Source organism: Lithobates pipiens, unplaced genomic scaffold (assembly GCF_037356315.1).
Source record: "Lithobates pipiens isolate NorthernLeopardFrog02 unplaced genomic scaffold, aLitPip1_a1.2 Scaffold_18, whole genome shotgun sequence".
NCBI lineage: Eukaryota > Metazoa > Chordata > Amphibia > Anura > Ranidae > Lithobates > Lithobates pipiens.
Window position 1 is genome coordinate 331,538,639 of NW_027507758.1, and position 17,290 is coordinate 331,555,928.

The following is a 17,290-nucleotide window of genomic DNA, read 5'->3' on the forward strand; positions in this document are numbered from 1 at the left end:
AATTCCTCTTTCTCTGAGCCGGCGTCTCACATCGGTAAAGGACTTGCGTCTTTGCTGCACTTCCTGAGAGAAGTCCGGAAAAAATAGAAGTTTGGTATTCTCATATTTGATTTCAGGCATGGCGCGAGCCGCCGCCAGGATGCGGTCCCTGTCGCGGTAATTCAACAGCCGCAGCAGGAAGGGGCGCAGAGGTGCTCCAGGCCTCGGAGGGAGTGGTGGGACCCTATGGGCCCTCTCCACCACAAAGGTGGGTGGCAACTCCCCCAGGTTGAACAAAGTGGACAGGAGTCCTTCAGCAAACTCAGCGGGCCTAGGGCCCTCAGCTCTTTCAGGAAGTCCAAGTACGCGGATATTATTGCGCCTGAGGCGATTTTCAGTATCTATTGCACGGTCTTGTAGCGCTTTCACCTGAATCTGCAAGGCCTTCACTTCCCTGGAGTCTGAACGGACCGTATCCTCCACCACGGAGAGTCTATCCTCCACCTCAGCGACACGTGAGCGGAACTTATCCATGTCCTGGCGGATAAGACCAACATCTACACTCAAAAAGTCTATCTTGGCTGTCAGGGTTTCTTTACAGGACGTTATGGCTGCCAAGATCTCCGCTCCCGTGGGAGCCCCCACCCCCCCAGAATCCGTGGCCCCACGCGCGTCGGACGCCATCACAGCCGCAGATCGCCTTGTAGATGAGGCAGCAGCCGGCAGGGGGGCACGAGGAGTCCTGGAGCCGGATTTAGAGCAGCGGGTCTTAGGGTGGCCCATCCGAGGTGCACCACGCTGTGAGGGAGGATCTTGGAGGATGCTGCGGGTGAGGAACCTGTTGCTAGTTGGAAGGAGCGGTAGGGTCCGAGGATAGGAGTGAGTGGAACCACCCGCTCAGGGTCCAGGCCTCCAGCAGGGCACTAACACAGCAGGGGGAGACACAGAGGGCAGAACGGTATCTGTGCTGCTGGGCACACAGGGGAGGGGGGAGGGCAGTGCAGGCACCCTCAGGGCACAGCGGGAGTCTCTGGTAGAGGAACACTATGGTGGGGTAGCACTACCCAGAAGGACCAAGGACAAGGATAAGTCCAGGAGAGCAGGGCACCAGATGTGCCTATAAGGGATCCCCCGGCCCCCTTCCCGACCAACCTTAGTCCAGGAGCCTCCAGCGGGCGTAGATGCCCTGCCCCCCGCAGACAGTGGAGCCCCAGGCCACGGATGATGGGTGCAGGGTAGGCCGCAAGATGGCTGTGAGGGCCGATGGAGCAGACAGTCCCGCCGAGCTCAATCCGCCGATCAGACTCCACAAATGCCAGCTGGGTTGGGTGGAGGAGACCTCCGATGGTCCCAGGAGACGAACAAGGAACTCCCCAGGTGTTCGTAGGAGGAGGATGGCGGCCGATTGTAAGGCCGCAAGATGGCGGCGATCCGCGGACAATCCGGAGCAGCCTCGAGGGATCCACTCAGCGCATCCAGCCCCCACACCGGCCCACACTGTCCCAGGGATGACTGCCGCGTAGTCGCTGCGGTGCACTGCCTCCGCACCCGCAGATCGCGGCACCGGAGCCTGGGGGGATCGGAGGCGAGGTAGGCCGCAAGATGGCGGCGGCTCCACAGAGCAGGAGGCCAAACACAGCCCTGGAAGTCCTCGATCGGCGGCCAAACAGGACGATATCCACCGGGGCTGTTGCAGCTGATGGCAGGCGTCAGGTAGGGGTGATGTAGAGACTATTCCTGCAATATAGGGCACAGGATGGATGCGGATAAAATCAGGATGGCGGAGCTCCTCTGAAACACGTCCTGCTCCTGTTACATCCGGACACGCCCCCCCACACATATACATTTAGTTTAGATCCAGATATTGCTTACTGTTTTTTATGATCTGATGTATGTTCTCCATCTGGTCTTGTTCACGGTGTTTGAGATCAGATTATCATTTGCGGATTTGTTCCTGTGATCGTTCCACCGAAAATTTGCTGAAAAACGGCGATGACCTTCTCCAAAATGATGTCCTTTCGGCTGTTGGGCCTTTTGTAATTACGCAGCTTGCAGACGTAATCGTGTTTCTCTAGGATGCGTACCATCTCCACCACCTCACCCCTGCTCATGGGGGTTGCTTTGCACCTCCTATGAGCTCCACCATTGCGGGTTGGTTGTAATCCTCTGAATTTACTATGTCATCCCTCATGAATGTTCTGTTGTGTGTGTCGCATGCAGAAGAGAGATGGTCACGCCCCAGCGCCATGACGCACTGAGAGCGGAGTTTGACGCATGCACAGTGTGTATAAAGCCAGAATGCATGGTCAATGGAATGGCCTTAGGAACGATCTTGGAGTGGAGAATGAAGGATCGCCAACGCACAAAAGGATGCATAAAAGCAAGGTATAATTGGAAATTGGGGCATAGGTGGGTAGTGGCCTATACTGCTTAGATTGAGGCCTATATTGGGACCAGCTTATGGGTGAAGCCAGACATTATGGTTTGTCTTGTGTTCTGTCTTGCAGGCATCATATCATTTATCATAATGGATAAATTTACTTTGTCTGAATTTCTCAATTCATTAAGTTGTACCGGGAGCTGACCTGTCTCCGGAAGATGAAGAGCAGAGACTACTCATATAAAATATTGCAGAAGGCAGCTTTGGAGAAACTGGTCAAGCTGGTCAAACCTGTGTACCCCATGGCAGACACCGAGCAAAAGATTGCTAACCTGAGGAGTACATTTAAAAAGGGAGTCGAACAAGGTCCTGGAATCTGAGAGATCTGGAGCAGCAGCGGATGACCTATATGTCCGCAGGCTGTGGTATTACCACAGCCTGTGGTTTTTGACAGACCAGACAGAACTCAGGCCATCTGTCAGGGCTGGCTTAGCCCTTCCTTCTCTGGACTGGCTGCTCAGCTGTCGGCTAATTACCAGCTCTCATCTCTCTCCACAGTTACCAGCTGTTCCTTATCCAGCTCGTCTGACCTGCCTACTTAAAGCTGCCAGCCCACTTCATATCTGCCTTCGCCTTGGTCACATCACAAGAAACCATCTCCTGCAGTTCTGTTTAAAGACTGGAATGCTGATATCCCTTCTGGCTCCTTATCCTGCTTGCTGTTGCTCTACTTGGGTCCCTGACTTCTGGCCTGGCTGATTACCCGATCTGGTTATTGAACTCTGGACTGGCTGACTACTCAATCTGGATACTGGACTCTGGCTATGCCTTGAATATTCTTTCTCAATTTACCTTTTCATTTTTATTAATAAACAAGTGTGATTTAATTGTACTTCTTTCTCTGATTCATGGTTTCTGACACAATCACTGTCTACACTGCCTTCAATGTCTGCTGAGGCCACAGCTCCTGAGGTCCGCAGAGGTCCTGATGCCCAGGATGAAGATGTGGAGGAGCCCAGCTTGACCCAGGTATAGCATTGTTGAACATATTTGTATCAAAAAATACAATAATGATAACTAGACTTTATTCGGAATATATTTCTGCCTTAACAAAGTGGTTTTCATATCAATAGACAGTAGTGACCAAAAATTATTTGAACAAGAATGATAGTCTTTTCTATTTCTCAACATTCAATTTGCAACAGTGAGGAGATCAAAATTGTGTGTGATTGATGACCAAACCCTAAAAAATATTCTATATATGTCCCATTTTCATACACAGGAAAGTGTCAGTCTAGAGGAGCCAGCAGCCAGACAGAGTCCCAGATCCCTCCCCTACGCCCTCCTACTAAAAGGGCAAGGAAGAACAGGAATCTGGAGGAGGCCACAGCTTCCTTTCTCAGCCAGGCCACTACTGCACTCCCTACTGACCCAAATGAGGCTGAGGCATTTGGGTGTGTGACGGCCAATAAATTAAGGCAGATGGCCGGTGAGCAAAGGAGCAGGTGTGAGGAACTCATCCTGCAGCTCCTCGACAAGGGGGTGAGGGACAAATTTCAGAAAGCACCCACATTTCTGATTTTGTAGCCCCACCTCCACAGCCAACCCATACACCACAGCAACCCCACCCACCACAGCAGCATGGTGGTCAGTGGAAATACCATCCACAAGAACCCCAACAACCCCGCTGGACTGAGGATTTTAACCCCTTCACCACTTACTAATTTCTATTATTTATTTATTTTTTGAATAATGATTTTATTTGCTATATTTTCTATATTTTTGTATGCATGGAATGCACTTTTTGGTTAAGTTCTTTGTATTTTACTTCAAATGACAGTTTGGGAGTAGGTACTTACAAAAAAATACAATGTAAAATTAACAAGGGACACCAACATAGTTGTATCTTTGATCTTAAAAACTACGGGATAATAGTGTTGTGGTAACTTGCCCCAAAAAACAAACACCAAGCATTATAATAATATTCTTGATATCACTAGAAAAATACCTTTAATGCCAATTTTACACACGCTCGGAATTTCGGACAGCAAAAGACAGATGAGAGCTTTTCATCGGAAAATGCGACCGTGTGTATGCTCCATCGGAATTTAGTTGGCCAAATTCCCACAAGCAAACATTTGAGAGCATATTTTCCAGATCGGAAATTCTGTTCGTGTGTATGCAATTCAGACACGCCAAAAATCACGCATTCTCAGAATCAAGTACGAGACGGAACCACTCGGTCTGGTAAAACTAGCGTTCATAATGGAGATAGCTGATTCTTTACGCTGAAAATTTTTTAATCTTTCAATGCTGCTCATATTCACAAACTTCTTTCTTTATTATTCTAGGGATCTCCTGAGTAATCTAAGTATTTGTAAACCTCAAGGAGGTTGCTTGGTGTTGGTGTCTCTTGTTAATTTTGACATTGTGTTTATGAAATATACCTGCATACTCACCAACAAAATTTTCTATTTGCTATTTGAAGAAAAACACATAGGCAAGTATTTTCTGAAACAAAAATCACAATTTAGTTCCCATCATAATAACAAAACAAAGAGGAAGGCAATGCTGGAGAAACTGCTTGAATTTGTGAAGACTTTGGGCCCCAAGGCAGACATCAACTTTGTGGCTAAAAACCTTGGTAGCTTGATAAGTCCATATAGAAGGGAGGTCAATCTGGTCCAGGACTCCCAGAGAACAGGAACAGCAGCAGATGACATGTATGTCCCCAAGCTGTGGTACTACAACAAGCTGCGTGTTCTGTCAGACCAAACTGAAGCCAGGCAATCACTTTAGATTCTTCCGTGCAACCTTCCCTGCAGCCTTACCTGCAGCCTTCCCTGGAGACTGTGGCTCTGGAAGTAGACTCACACAGGTGGACGTCATCAGTCATTTGGCCCCTCAACCCCTTGTAGATGGCCTCAGAAAATTTTTTTTCACAGTTGAGGCTTTGGCCCTCCTCCATTTTCTGTAAATTAGAGGCTATGTAGATGCCATAGGACTCTACAGCATTGAGGGGCATCATTAGCCTCCTTAATGAGGGCCAGTGCTGCCTCCTCCATTTTACCTCCCCTCCTGGGCCTTTTGGGTGGAAGGTAGAGGGGAGGGACCTGGGATTGGGTGCGACTGGGCCCTGCCACCTCCTGGCTGACACTTACTTGTGCCTGCTCCTGTGTGCCACATTCCAGACCCTCGTCCTGGCTGAGGTCTTCCTGTGTATGATAAAGGGACATAGTTTTCGTTTTTGGTTCATCAATCACACACATTTGTCAGCTCATGACTGTTTCAAACTGAATGTTAATAAATAGAAAAGACAATCATTCTGAGCCCAGCATTTTTCATTCTTGTCACAATCTTTTTTAGCCCCTACTGTCTATTGAATATGTCAAACACTTTTTGTTAAATCATTCATTTGTTATCAATAACAACATCTAGTTACCAACAATCATTTTCCCACAAAAAATATGTTTCCAAATACTATACCTGGCTCCATCTGGGCTCCTCAATTTCTTCCTGGATGGAAGGCCCAGGTTGGTCCTCGGAAGTCTCAGCTGGGGTTGAGGGAAGGGTGGAAGGAAGGCTGGAAGGAAGGCTGGATGGAAGGGGGGCCAGAAGAGTCGAAAGTGATCAATCTGGTCATCCAGAAACTGCATCCTGTTGTAGTACCTCAACACGGTACATAGACATCCTCTGCTGCTGCTCCAGATCTCACAGACTTCTGGACCTTCTGATACTCTGATACTCCTTCCTATAGGCGCTTCTCAAGCTACCAATTTTAGTTTCCAGAGCCCTCATGTCTGCATTGGGGGCCCGAGTCTTTACAAATCCAAGCAGTTTTTCCAGCGATGACTTCCAAGTTGCTTTATTGTGATATAACGGGTTTTTCACCTCCCATAAATTTCTCATATCCCGATATTTATCAAGGAATTTGCCAAGGAATTCTTGATCTTTAAATGGATACATTTTCTCTGCAAGACCAAACAAAAGACAAAAACACTCATCTCAGGCTAATCTTATCCCAATATAGGCCTCAGTCTAGATTCAGTATAGGCAGCTCATGTCCCAAGTCAAAATCGTACCTTCATTATAACATTTGTCGCTTCCGTTCCTCCTCCCTCCGCACACAGAACGTAGTGACGACACACGCGTGTTAGCTTTATATACAATGCGCATGCGTGAAACTCTGCCCGCTCCCGGCGTTCTTTCTAGAATATTCCCCGCCCCGTATCTTTCGTCGCAGTGGGAGGGGAACATGGCGGATACACAGCAGGTGCATAATAGCAGTAACGAGGAGGAGGAAAGCCCGGAGCCAGAAATGTCATGATCCAGGAGGAGATTTAAGACCACAAATATGTCCTTTGTAGAGATGTTGGAGATGATCGACATCTTGAGGAGGAACAACTATGATGGGAATTATGGTCCGTACCCAAACTCAAATCTGAGAATGGCCAGATCATGAACAAATTTGTGAAGAGTCTGCACAAGAATTTTGTGGTAGGACGATCCAAGGATCAATTGCAGAAACGCTGGTCTGACCTCAAATTAAGGGAGCAGGATCAATACAGGAGAATCAAGAAAGTTCTTTGAAAAAGTAAGTATTTGTCGTTCTATTATTATTATTTACTAGCATGCTGCGCCATGTGCTTTTCTTTACTGTTGGACATTTTATAATGGTTACTTTCTTGTTCATGGGCACAGTAATTGGTCGTAGTAAACATTGTTCGTTTGCCAAATAAATACAATGTTTTTCACAGATACACGATTAAATACATTTGGTCGTGCTAATTTTTATTTTCAAAGAAGTTTAGGACATTGTTGTCTAGATGTGTTTGAACCTCAAAGGAATAGAAAACTAGATTCAGTGTAATGTAAGGAGAGGACATTCATCAGCTGTTTACACATCTGGACTCAGGTGCACTAGTGTGGGACACCAGAACAAACTTTTTAGGGTGTCCCACACAGGTACTCCAGTTAATACTTGGGGTGTCTCCAGGTGTGAAACTTGTCCAAAAAAGGTAAGTATTCCAGCTTTAGTAAGGGAATAAATCATGTCTTCAGCTTGGAATTCTGCCCAAACAGACAACTGTACCCCACTTTCAAGCAATGTTTCACATTCATATTTGTTGTCTCAAATATCTGTGTGCTAATATACATTTTGTTTCATTCTCAGAGGGGAGCAAAGACTCGGGACATCTCAGCACACCAGGGACTCCCACTTCCTGAAGAAGGGGAAGAGAGGTCACCACAATCTGGGGATGTGGAGGAAGGAGAGGTGGTCGAGATGAACACAACAACAGGTGAGTGTCTGACACCACAGATTCAGGCAAAGAGATGTATGCCTGCATATTTATAATACATGGTGTGTATTTTTATATTTAGGTAATGTACAGGTTGTGGAAGAACAATCTCATCATTTCACCAGTGACAGTGCCCACAGGATAATCCAGGACATAATGTGGTGTAGTCTGGATTTAGACTTGATAAAACAAAAAATTCTGGAGATTGAACAAAAACTTAAGAACATGATTGATGTCCTCGGGAAGAATCAAATTTCCCCAAAAAACTGGCACCATTTTTTTTGTACATTTTACATTTTTTAAACATTTTATAAAAGCCATATTTTGAAGATTCACACAGTGTGTCAACATGTGCTATCTGCCATCAGGGGACATCAATGCACGCGTTTTGTGGCTGCAACCCCTTCCTCATAACTCAAGTAGGAGAGAGGAAGTGGTTGCACCCCCAAAACATATCCACTGATCCCCCATGATGGGAGACAGCACATGTGGACATTATGCATGGGGGATCAGGATGGCAATCCCCAGTTTGACTCCCAATTTGTGTGCATCTTCAAAATTTGGCTTTTACAGGGGTGCCATCACCCCATCTGTTGAAGGCAAGATCCACACATTTTGGACAATATCATTTCTGATCTTGCCTTAAAAGTTTTTCATTGTTGAACTTTGTAAGTTCCAGAGTTGTGTATGTTATGTTTTTAAACATGGCTGTTTATGTAACCTAAAACCAAAAACAAAAAAAATTATTTTGATAACTCAAAATGTGTTACTTTTTTTTAAAAAAAGGTACATGTGAATGTAAAAGGTTTGATACTCAACAATGTGTGGCTTCTTCTTTCAATGATCAATACCAGTTTTAGTGTTGACGTTGGTGTTTACAGTGACAATGGGTATTATTTAATAAGGGAAAAACCACTTGGCACTACAAATGCACTAGGAGAACCTAGGAGAGAGCAAAAAGAAACACAAGCAGTAAATCAAAAACAAGATTTTAGCTGATTAAATATAAAATTTATTTCATATGTGCTGACAAACCAATGGCTCCCCTACCCAAAAAATAGTCCAAATATTTTTGATGCAATTCACTGGCGCTTTGGAGGGGAGGGGGGCAAGTCAGGACGGGCCACTTCAAGGGACGTCATTGTTTCCTGGAGTCCAGCCTCAGGCCTAACTGCGTCAACATAATTCAGATTATTTTGTTTTAAAAAGTTGTGCAGGATGCAGCAAGATAGCACAATGTGATTAAGTTTGTACCTCGCCATATTTATAGCCATTTGAAACAGGCAGAACCAGCTGGCCAGGATCCCAAGCACGTTCTCCATGACTTTTCTGGCTCTGACCAGCCGGTAATTAAAAACCCTCTTCTCCGAAGGTGAGGGTCCTCTGGGGGAAAGGCCTCATGACATGGTCACCCAGACCAAATGCCTCATCTGCGACAAAGACAAATGGCAGTCCTTCAACATTCTCCTCCGGGGGGTGGCAATCCCAATCCACCACTCTCAAGACATCGGTAGAACTCGGTCCAGGTAAATACTCCTCCATGCGACATCTGGCCATTCCTCCCCACGTCCACATACAAAAACTCATATGTCACAGACACCACCGCCATCAACACGATAACCTTATAGTTAAAATAGTATGACCCCGAATGCGGTGGTGGGACGATGTGGACGTGCTTCCCATCGATTGCCCCTCCTCAGTTAAGAAACTCCCACCGCTGGGCAAATTGGGAAGCCACAGTCTGCCATTCCTGTGGCGTTGAAGGAAACTGTGGAGTCAAACAAGAAAAATCTAATTAGTAATTTTGCACATAAACATTGCAAGCAAATTAGACACAAACATTCTTGGCCAACATCGGTAATCATTTATTGTAAAGAATATTTAAAGGCTAAAATATAAGTCCCACTTATCAGAATACCCCCCCCCCCACCCCCCTGATGGCCCCTTGGAAATATTTTAGGGGGAGGGTGGCGGGGTATGTTTTGGACAGGTAACCCTCTCCACTACATAATGAATTAAAAAAGTAATGTGTGTTACTTTGGCCAGCCCCTCCTTAAGTACACTATTGGAAGCCCACTGGACAGGTAAGAAGTGGTATAATAAAAAAATAAAAAAATGGAAGCTAATTTTTCGATTCAGCAATTACCTATCAAGATAATAGGAGAACAAAACTTTAAACAGTACCATTTGAAAGTATTCAGGCAGGCCCTTGTACTACATGCTTTGGTGAATTCATCCATAAATATGACCACAAAAGAGGTAGTAGGTATAGTGTGTATGGGTTTTGGCAAGGTCAGCAGATAGAGGATTGGTATCAGCTGACTTAGCGGTTGGGGGGGAGGGAGTATTTCAAATGATTTTGGGCACCAAAAAAAAAGCCTCTGGCACTATGCATGAATTTAAAGACAACAATAACATTTGTATACATTTTGGGGGGTGTTTAGGGTAAGCACTACAATTGATCTGACAATATACATTGTTAAGTGACTAGGCTATAATTGTGCATGGGTCCAGGATAGCATGCTGGAGAGGTTAGTGGAGGCAAATATGCATGAAGGACAAAAAAGGAGCATTAAAAAAATCCAACATGCATGAGGATAAAGGGGACATTTACAGCATATTGCAATCATGGTAATTAGAGAATGATGAAATACAATACATTAGCAAACATTAAATACATATAATATGATGTTAAAGGATAAAACTTACCTTCATATTGTCCTTCTGCAGGACCTGAATTATGGCAGAACAGGTCTCTGGAATAATGATCCCCAGAGCCTAGGGGGAAATGCCTGTTGAGAACTTGAGGTCCTGTAGGCTTCTCCCAGTTGTCAAGTACCGCAACATGGCGACTAGCTTGTCGCATGCACGTATCCTGCGAATGGCTTGCCGCATGCATATATCCTGCCTGCTGATATAAGGGGTCAGCAAAGCCAACAGACTGTGAAAAATGGAGTCTGTCATCTTGAAATAATTCCTGAAATCATCAGGATTATTCTCCCGAATCTCACGAACCAAAGCATGTGCGAGAATTGGTCACACTGGAGCAACCAATTCTTTGTCCATGAACTCCTCCTCACCCTGTTCGTGAACTGGGCTTGTGTCAAAGCTAGAAGCCCAACACCAAGCCCCCGCACAGCACAAACTTTACGACAAGCATGTACCCAACATGGCTTCAAAACGGTCGGCTGGTCAGATCTAAACAGAAAGCACTGAAAAACAGCAAGGCCTTAAAGAACAAGCTGAAAATCAGAAACGGGTGAACAAGAACGCACTGAGAATCAAATACGGTACTACTATAAATAGCATGCACTGACAAACAAATGCGAACTGACTACACGCACTGAAAACCAGATACGAACCCACAAGCACAAACTGAAGAGCAGCAACAATCTTAGAAGCACGAAAGCTGAAAAGCGCGAATCGTCTCTCACCAAACTTCTACTAACACGAGATAAACACGAGATTAGCAGAAGGAGCCCAAAGGGTGGTGCTCTGGCTATTGAACTTCCCTTTTATAGTCCCGTCGTACGTGGTGTATGTAACTTCTTGGCAGTCGGAATTTGGTGTGAACGTGTGTAGGCAAGACAGCTTGTGCGGAATTCCGTCAGGAAAACCATCAGACCTTTTTCCGACCATAATTCCTATCATGTGTATGCAGCATTAAAATATATTTGCCATAACTACATCAGTATCACCAGCAAAGCAGCTTCATTATTCTACCAATAAAAAAGAAGAGAATGCAAGCTGCATTCTGAGATTTCATAATTTGATGCGTCACAAATGTTAATTCTCCATCACGAACGCTAGTTTACAAGACCAACCGCTTCAGGCTTGTTCCTTGCTTCCGATCATGTGTGACGGATTTGTGTACTGACCATGTGAAAATCAGACATCAAACTGTTGTCCGCCGAAAATTTACTAGCTTGCCATCCAACATCCAGCGTACTAATGGTAAGATTTTAGGACAACAATCGTACCGTGTGTATGAGGCTTTAGGCTGGGTTCCCACTTTTTCGTTTCAGGGATAATTCAGGGCTCTTTTTTTGCCTGAATTCGTACCTGAAATGGAGCCAAAGATGTACAGGACCATTGTCCAGGCTGCTCCGCAGCTGCAACGGAGATATGTAAACCGGCTCCATAGAGAATCGGTCACAATCTCCTATCATGCGAATTGGATGTGGAGAAAGCCACATCCAATTCGCACTAGTGTGAACCCAGCCTAATACTGCATAGATCTGCACTCATTGACACAATCACCTGACAAGCTACAAAACACCTGTATTTATGGTATATGTGCTTAATTTTTTCATGTCTGAGTAGGGGGCTTGCTAGTAGGGTATGTAAGTTAAGTCTTACTTTAAGGTCTACTGTTCTAGGTGTAGGCTAACTATTAATTGTTCATTTTAGGGGATAAATTATGTGTTGCAGGTAGAGAAAAGTTTACCCATATGGTATTGGTTTCAATATTAATGTGATTGTAAAGGACAACTTGTTTTTTTGTTTTTTTTAAATAGCAAACATGTTATACTTACCTGCTCTGTGCAATGGTTTTGCACACAGCAACCCCAAATCTCCTCATCTCCTCTTCTCAGGTCCCCCGCAGGTGTTCCTGGCTCCTCCTTCCCTCTGAGTGCCCCCATAGCAAGCAGCGTGCTATAGGGGCACTCCCGTATGCTTGCTACAGAGTGCGGCTCAGCCACATCCCCACTCACTCCTTACTGACTGAGCTTGACATCAGTGGAGTCAATGGCTAGTGCTGCTGTGTCTGAGCCCATGAGGAAGAGAAAGAGCCGCTGCTCTTTTGCACATAGCTGGATTGAGATTGAGCTCAGGGGAGTACAAGGGAGAGGCCGGGGAGGGGGGGAGCTACACGCAGAAGGTTTTTTACCTTAATGTTAAAACATTCTGCCTTTAGAACCACTTTAATGCCGCGTACAGACATTCGGAATTTCCGACAACCAAACCGTGGATTTATTTCTGACAGATTTTGGCTGAAACTTGTCTTGCATACACACTGTCGAATACATGTTTTCAAAAATTCTGATTGGCAAGAACGTACTGACATACAACACGTATGGCGAGACTAGAAAAAGGTAGTTCAATAGCCAGTGCGCCACCCATTGGGCAGCTTCTGCTAATTTCGTGTTAGTAGAACTTTGGTGAGAGACGATTCGTGCTTTTCAGCCTCATGCTATTCAGTTTGTTACTGCTCTTCAGTTTGTGCTTGTGGGTTTTTATCAGTTTTTTCAGTGCGTTCTTGTGTGCTCGTTTCTGATTTTCAGCTCGCTCGTCTCAGGCCTTTCTGATTTTCAGGGCGTTCTGTTAGTTCGTTCTGACCAGCCCACCGTTTTGAAGCCATGTTGTGGTTATGTACTCATCATAGAGTTCCTGCTATGCAGGGGCTTGGTGCTGGGGTTCTTACTTTGACCCAAACCCAGTCCATGAACAGGGGGAGGAGGAGTTCATGGACCAAGAATTGGTTGCTCCAGCATTACCAATTCTTGCACATGCCTTTGTTGCTGGAGATCCGGGAGAATAATCCTGATGATTTCAGGAATTATCTCAGGATGACGGACCCAGTTTTTCACCGTCTGTTGGATTTGCTGTCCCCCATATTACCAAGCTGGACACCTGCATTCGGCAAGCCATCACTCCGGAACAAAGCCTAGTCACCACCTTGTGGCACTTGGCGACGGGGAGAAGTCTTCAGGACATCAAGTTCTCAACGGGCATCTCCCCCCAGGCTCTAGGAATCATTATTCCAGAGACCTATTCTGCCATCATTCAAGTCCTGCAGAAGGACTATATTAAGTTAAGTTTTATTCTTTAACATCACATTCTATGTATTTAATGTTTGCTAATCTATTGTATTTATTTCATCATTCCATAATTACCATGATTGTAATATGCTGTGAATGTCCTCTTTATCCTCATGCATGCTGGAAGCTTTAAATGCGTTGCAAATTTGTCCTTCATGCATATTTGCCTTTACTAACCTTGCCAGCATGCTATCCTGGGCCCATACACACCTAGCCTAGTCACTTAATGTATTTTGTCAGCTTCATTGTAGTGCTTTACCCTAAACACCCCCTAAAATGTGTACAAATGTTATTTTTGTCCTTTAATTTATGCATAGTGCAAGAGGCTTTTTTGGGGGGTACTCAAACTCATTTGGAACCCTCCCTCCCCCCCAACCGCTAGGTCAACCGATACCAATCTTCTATCTGCTGACTTTGCCAAACCCATACACACTATACCTACCTCTTTTGTGGTCAGATTTATGGATAAATTCACCAAAGCATGTAGTGCAAGAGCCTGCCTGAATAGGATCAAATGGTACTGTTTAAAGTTCTGTTCTCTTATTATCAAGATATGTAATTGCAGAATGTAAAATTGTGCTTCAATTTGGACAGCGTGTATTCATATATTTGTATTATGACACTTCTTACCTGTCCAGTGGGCTGCCAATAGTGTAAGTAAGGAGAGGCTATACTTAGAACACAGATATTTGAGGAAAGAAATAGAAATATGAAACATTGCTTGAAGTGTCATACAATTGTCTGTGTTGGCAGAGTTCCAAGCTGAAGACATGCTTTTTTCCATTTCTTCAAGCTGGAATACTTACCTTTTTTGGTAAAGTATCCCACATGGAAACACCCCTAGCAGTGGCGGAATTATAGGGGTCGCCAAGATCACCATGGCGACCGGGCTCCTTGCTGCAGGGAGCCCTTGAGGGCCCCCTGTACTCTTCCATAGGAGGGGAGGCTGAGAGGAGCTCCCCGATCATCAGCCGAACTGAAATCGGCACTGTGCGGGAGCTCCTCACATTAGCCTTTAGTGAAAGCACAGTGTGTGCTCTTTGTCTCCCCCTACAGTGCAGTACCCGGCAGGAAGAGCCAAGGTAAATGTCTGCCATTTTTTTTAATAAGACTAGCTACTGTATTTGTGTTTGTATGTGTGTGTGTGTGTGTGTGAGCATGCTTGTGTGTGTGTGTGTGTGTGTGTGTGTGTGAGCATGCTTGTGTGTGTGAGAGCATGCTTGTGTGTGTGAGCATGCATGGATGTGTGTGTGTGTGTGTGAGCATGCTTGTATGTGCGTGTGTGTGAGCATGCTTGTATGTGCGTGTGTGTGTGAGCATGCTTGTATGTGCGTGTGTGTGAACATGCTTATATGTGCGTGTGTGTGAGCATGCTTGTATGTGCATGTGTGTGAGCATGCTTGTATGTGTGTGTGTGTTTGAGCATGCTTGTATGTGTGTGAGCATGCATGCATGTATGTGTGTGTGTGAGCATGCATGGATGTGTGTGTGTGTGAGCATAATTGTGTGTGAGCATGTTTGTGTGTGTGTGTGAGCATGCTTGTATGTGTGTGTGTGTGTGTGTGTGAGCATGCTTGTATGTGCGTGTGTGTGAGCATGCTTGTATGTGCATGTGTGTGAACATGCTTGTATGTGCGTGTTTGTGAGCATGCTTGTATGTGTGTGTGTGTGTGTGTGTGTGTGTGTGTGTGTGTGTGTGTGTGTGTGTGTGTGTGTGTGTGTGAGCATGCTTGTATGTGTGTGTGAACATGCTTGTATGTGTGTGTGTGAGCATGTTTGTGTGTGTGAGCATACATGTATGTGTGTGTGTGTGTGTTCATATATGTATGTGTATGTATGCATGTGTGTGCGCATGTACGTGAGTGTGCATGTATGCATATGTATGTATGTGAATGTGCATGTGTTTATCAGTGGTGGTGCATCCAAAAGGGTGCACAGGTTCCAACCCCTCTATGACCAATGGATAGATTCATGCATAGCATAGCATGAATCTATCCATGGCCACCGCTGCCACCCCCATATTTAGGTGTCTGGTCCCTTTTGGGGTGCCGGGTGCCTGAATTACAGTGCCGGGGGTGTTTTTGCAGCACCTGATTAGAGCCATGGGCTCTAATAGGCTTCAAAATAGGTGAACTGCGAGCGCCATGCTTGACGCTCACAGTCTACCCAGGTGTGTTAGAAAAGGGTTACCCATCACCCGATTGGCTGAAACGATAGACACAGCTATTGGACGCCCATCAGGAGGAGAGGACGAGAGATGAGGATGGCAGGAGATGCATGGAGGACCCCGCTCATGGCCGTTACCCGCTGCCCCACCAAGACAGGATAAGTGGCGGGCAGACAGCGAGCGGGCAGTGGGGATTCACAGTGGCACCATTTGATGGGCACAGCGGTGGCATTTGATGGGCACAGTGGCAGCATTTGATGGGTACACTGGCAGCATTTCATGGGCACAGCGGTGGCATTTGATGGGCACAGCGGCAGAGCTTGATGGGCACAGCGGCAGAGATTGATGGCAAAGCAGCAGAGTTTGATGAGCACAGTAGAGACTTTTGATGGGCACAGTAGTGACATTTGATGGTACAGTGGTGGCGCTTGATGGTACAGTGGTGGCGTTTGATGGGCACAGTGGCTGTAATTAATGTTTTTTAAATCGGTTCCTTTATATGCGGCCACCCACTTGGGACTGGGCCCTGGTGTTCCACCATTGGGCTCGGAGAAAAGAGCCCTGTCCGGAGGTCAGGGGGGGGGGGGCGCCATGGTTTCCTGCATCGGGGCCCTGAAGGTTCTAGTTACGCCACTGACCCCTAGTATCCACTGGAGCACCTGCGTGGGGCACCCTAAAAAGGGTGTTCTTGTGTCCCACACTAGTGCTCCTGCATCCAGATGTATAAACAGCTGCTGAGTATCCTCTCCTTACACTGAATTAAGTTTGCATTTCATTCTAGTTACAAACCTGTCTAGACAACAAACTTCTTTTAATACAAATAGGCCTGAACAAATATAGTTAACTTGCGCCTGCAAAAAACATTGTATTAGTGAGCGAACGAACAATGTTTACTACGAATGAATACAGTGCCCACAAACCTGAAACTTGCCATTTTGAACTGTACAACAGTAAAGAAATGCACATGGAGCAGCACAAAAGTAATAATCATAACCGGAACACACAACAAAATACTTACTTTTTTGCAGCACTCTCTTGATTCTTCTGTACTGATCCTGCTCCCTTAATCTGAGGTCTGACCATAGTTTCCTCAGTTGATCCTTGGATCGCCATACCCCAAAATTCTTCTGCAGACTTTTCACAACTTTAGTCATGATTTTGGCCTGTCTCACATTTGGGTTGCTGTATGGTCCATATATTCCGTCATATTTGGCTCTCTTCAAGATGTCCACCATCTCACCAAAGGACATATTTGATGTCTTAAATCTCCTGGATTGTGATGTTTGAGGCTCCGGGCTTTCGCCCTTGCTGCTCTCCTCTGCATGCACCTTCTCTGTCTCCACTATGTGCTCTCCCACTGCGCCAAAAGAGAAGGGGCGTGGAATATACTAGAAAGAAGGTCAGGGGTGGGTGGAGTTTCACGCATGCGCAGTGTATATAAAGCGTAACACGCGTGCATCATATGTATAATTTGTGAGCGAAGAACGGAGTAGCGTAAGCACCAATCGTGCTGACGAACGTACAATTTTAACTCGGGGCACCAGTGGCCTATACTGCTTATAGATTGAGGCCTATATTGGTAGAGTTTAGCCTGACATTAGGGTTTGTCTTGTGTTGGGTCTTGCAGAGAAAATGGATAGAT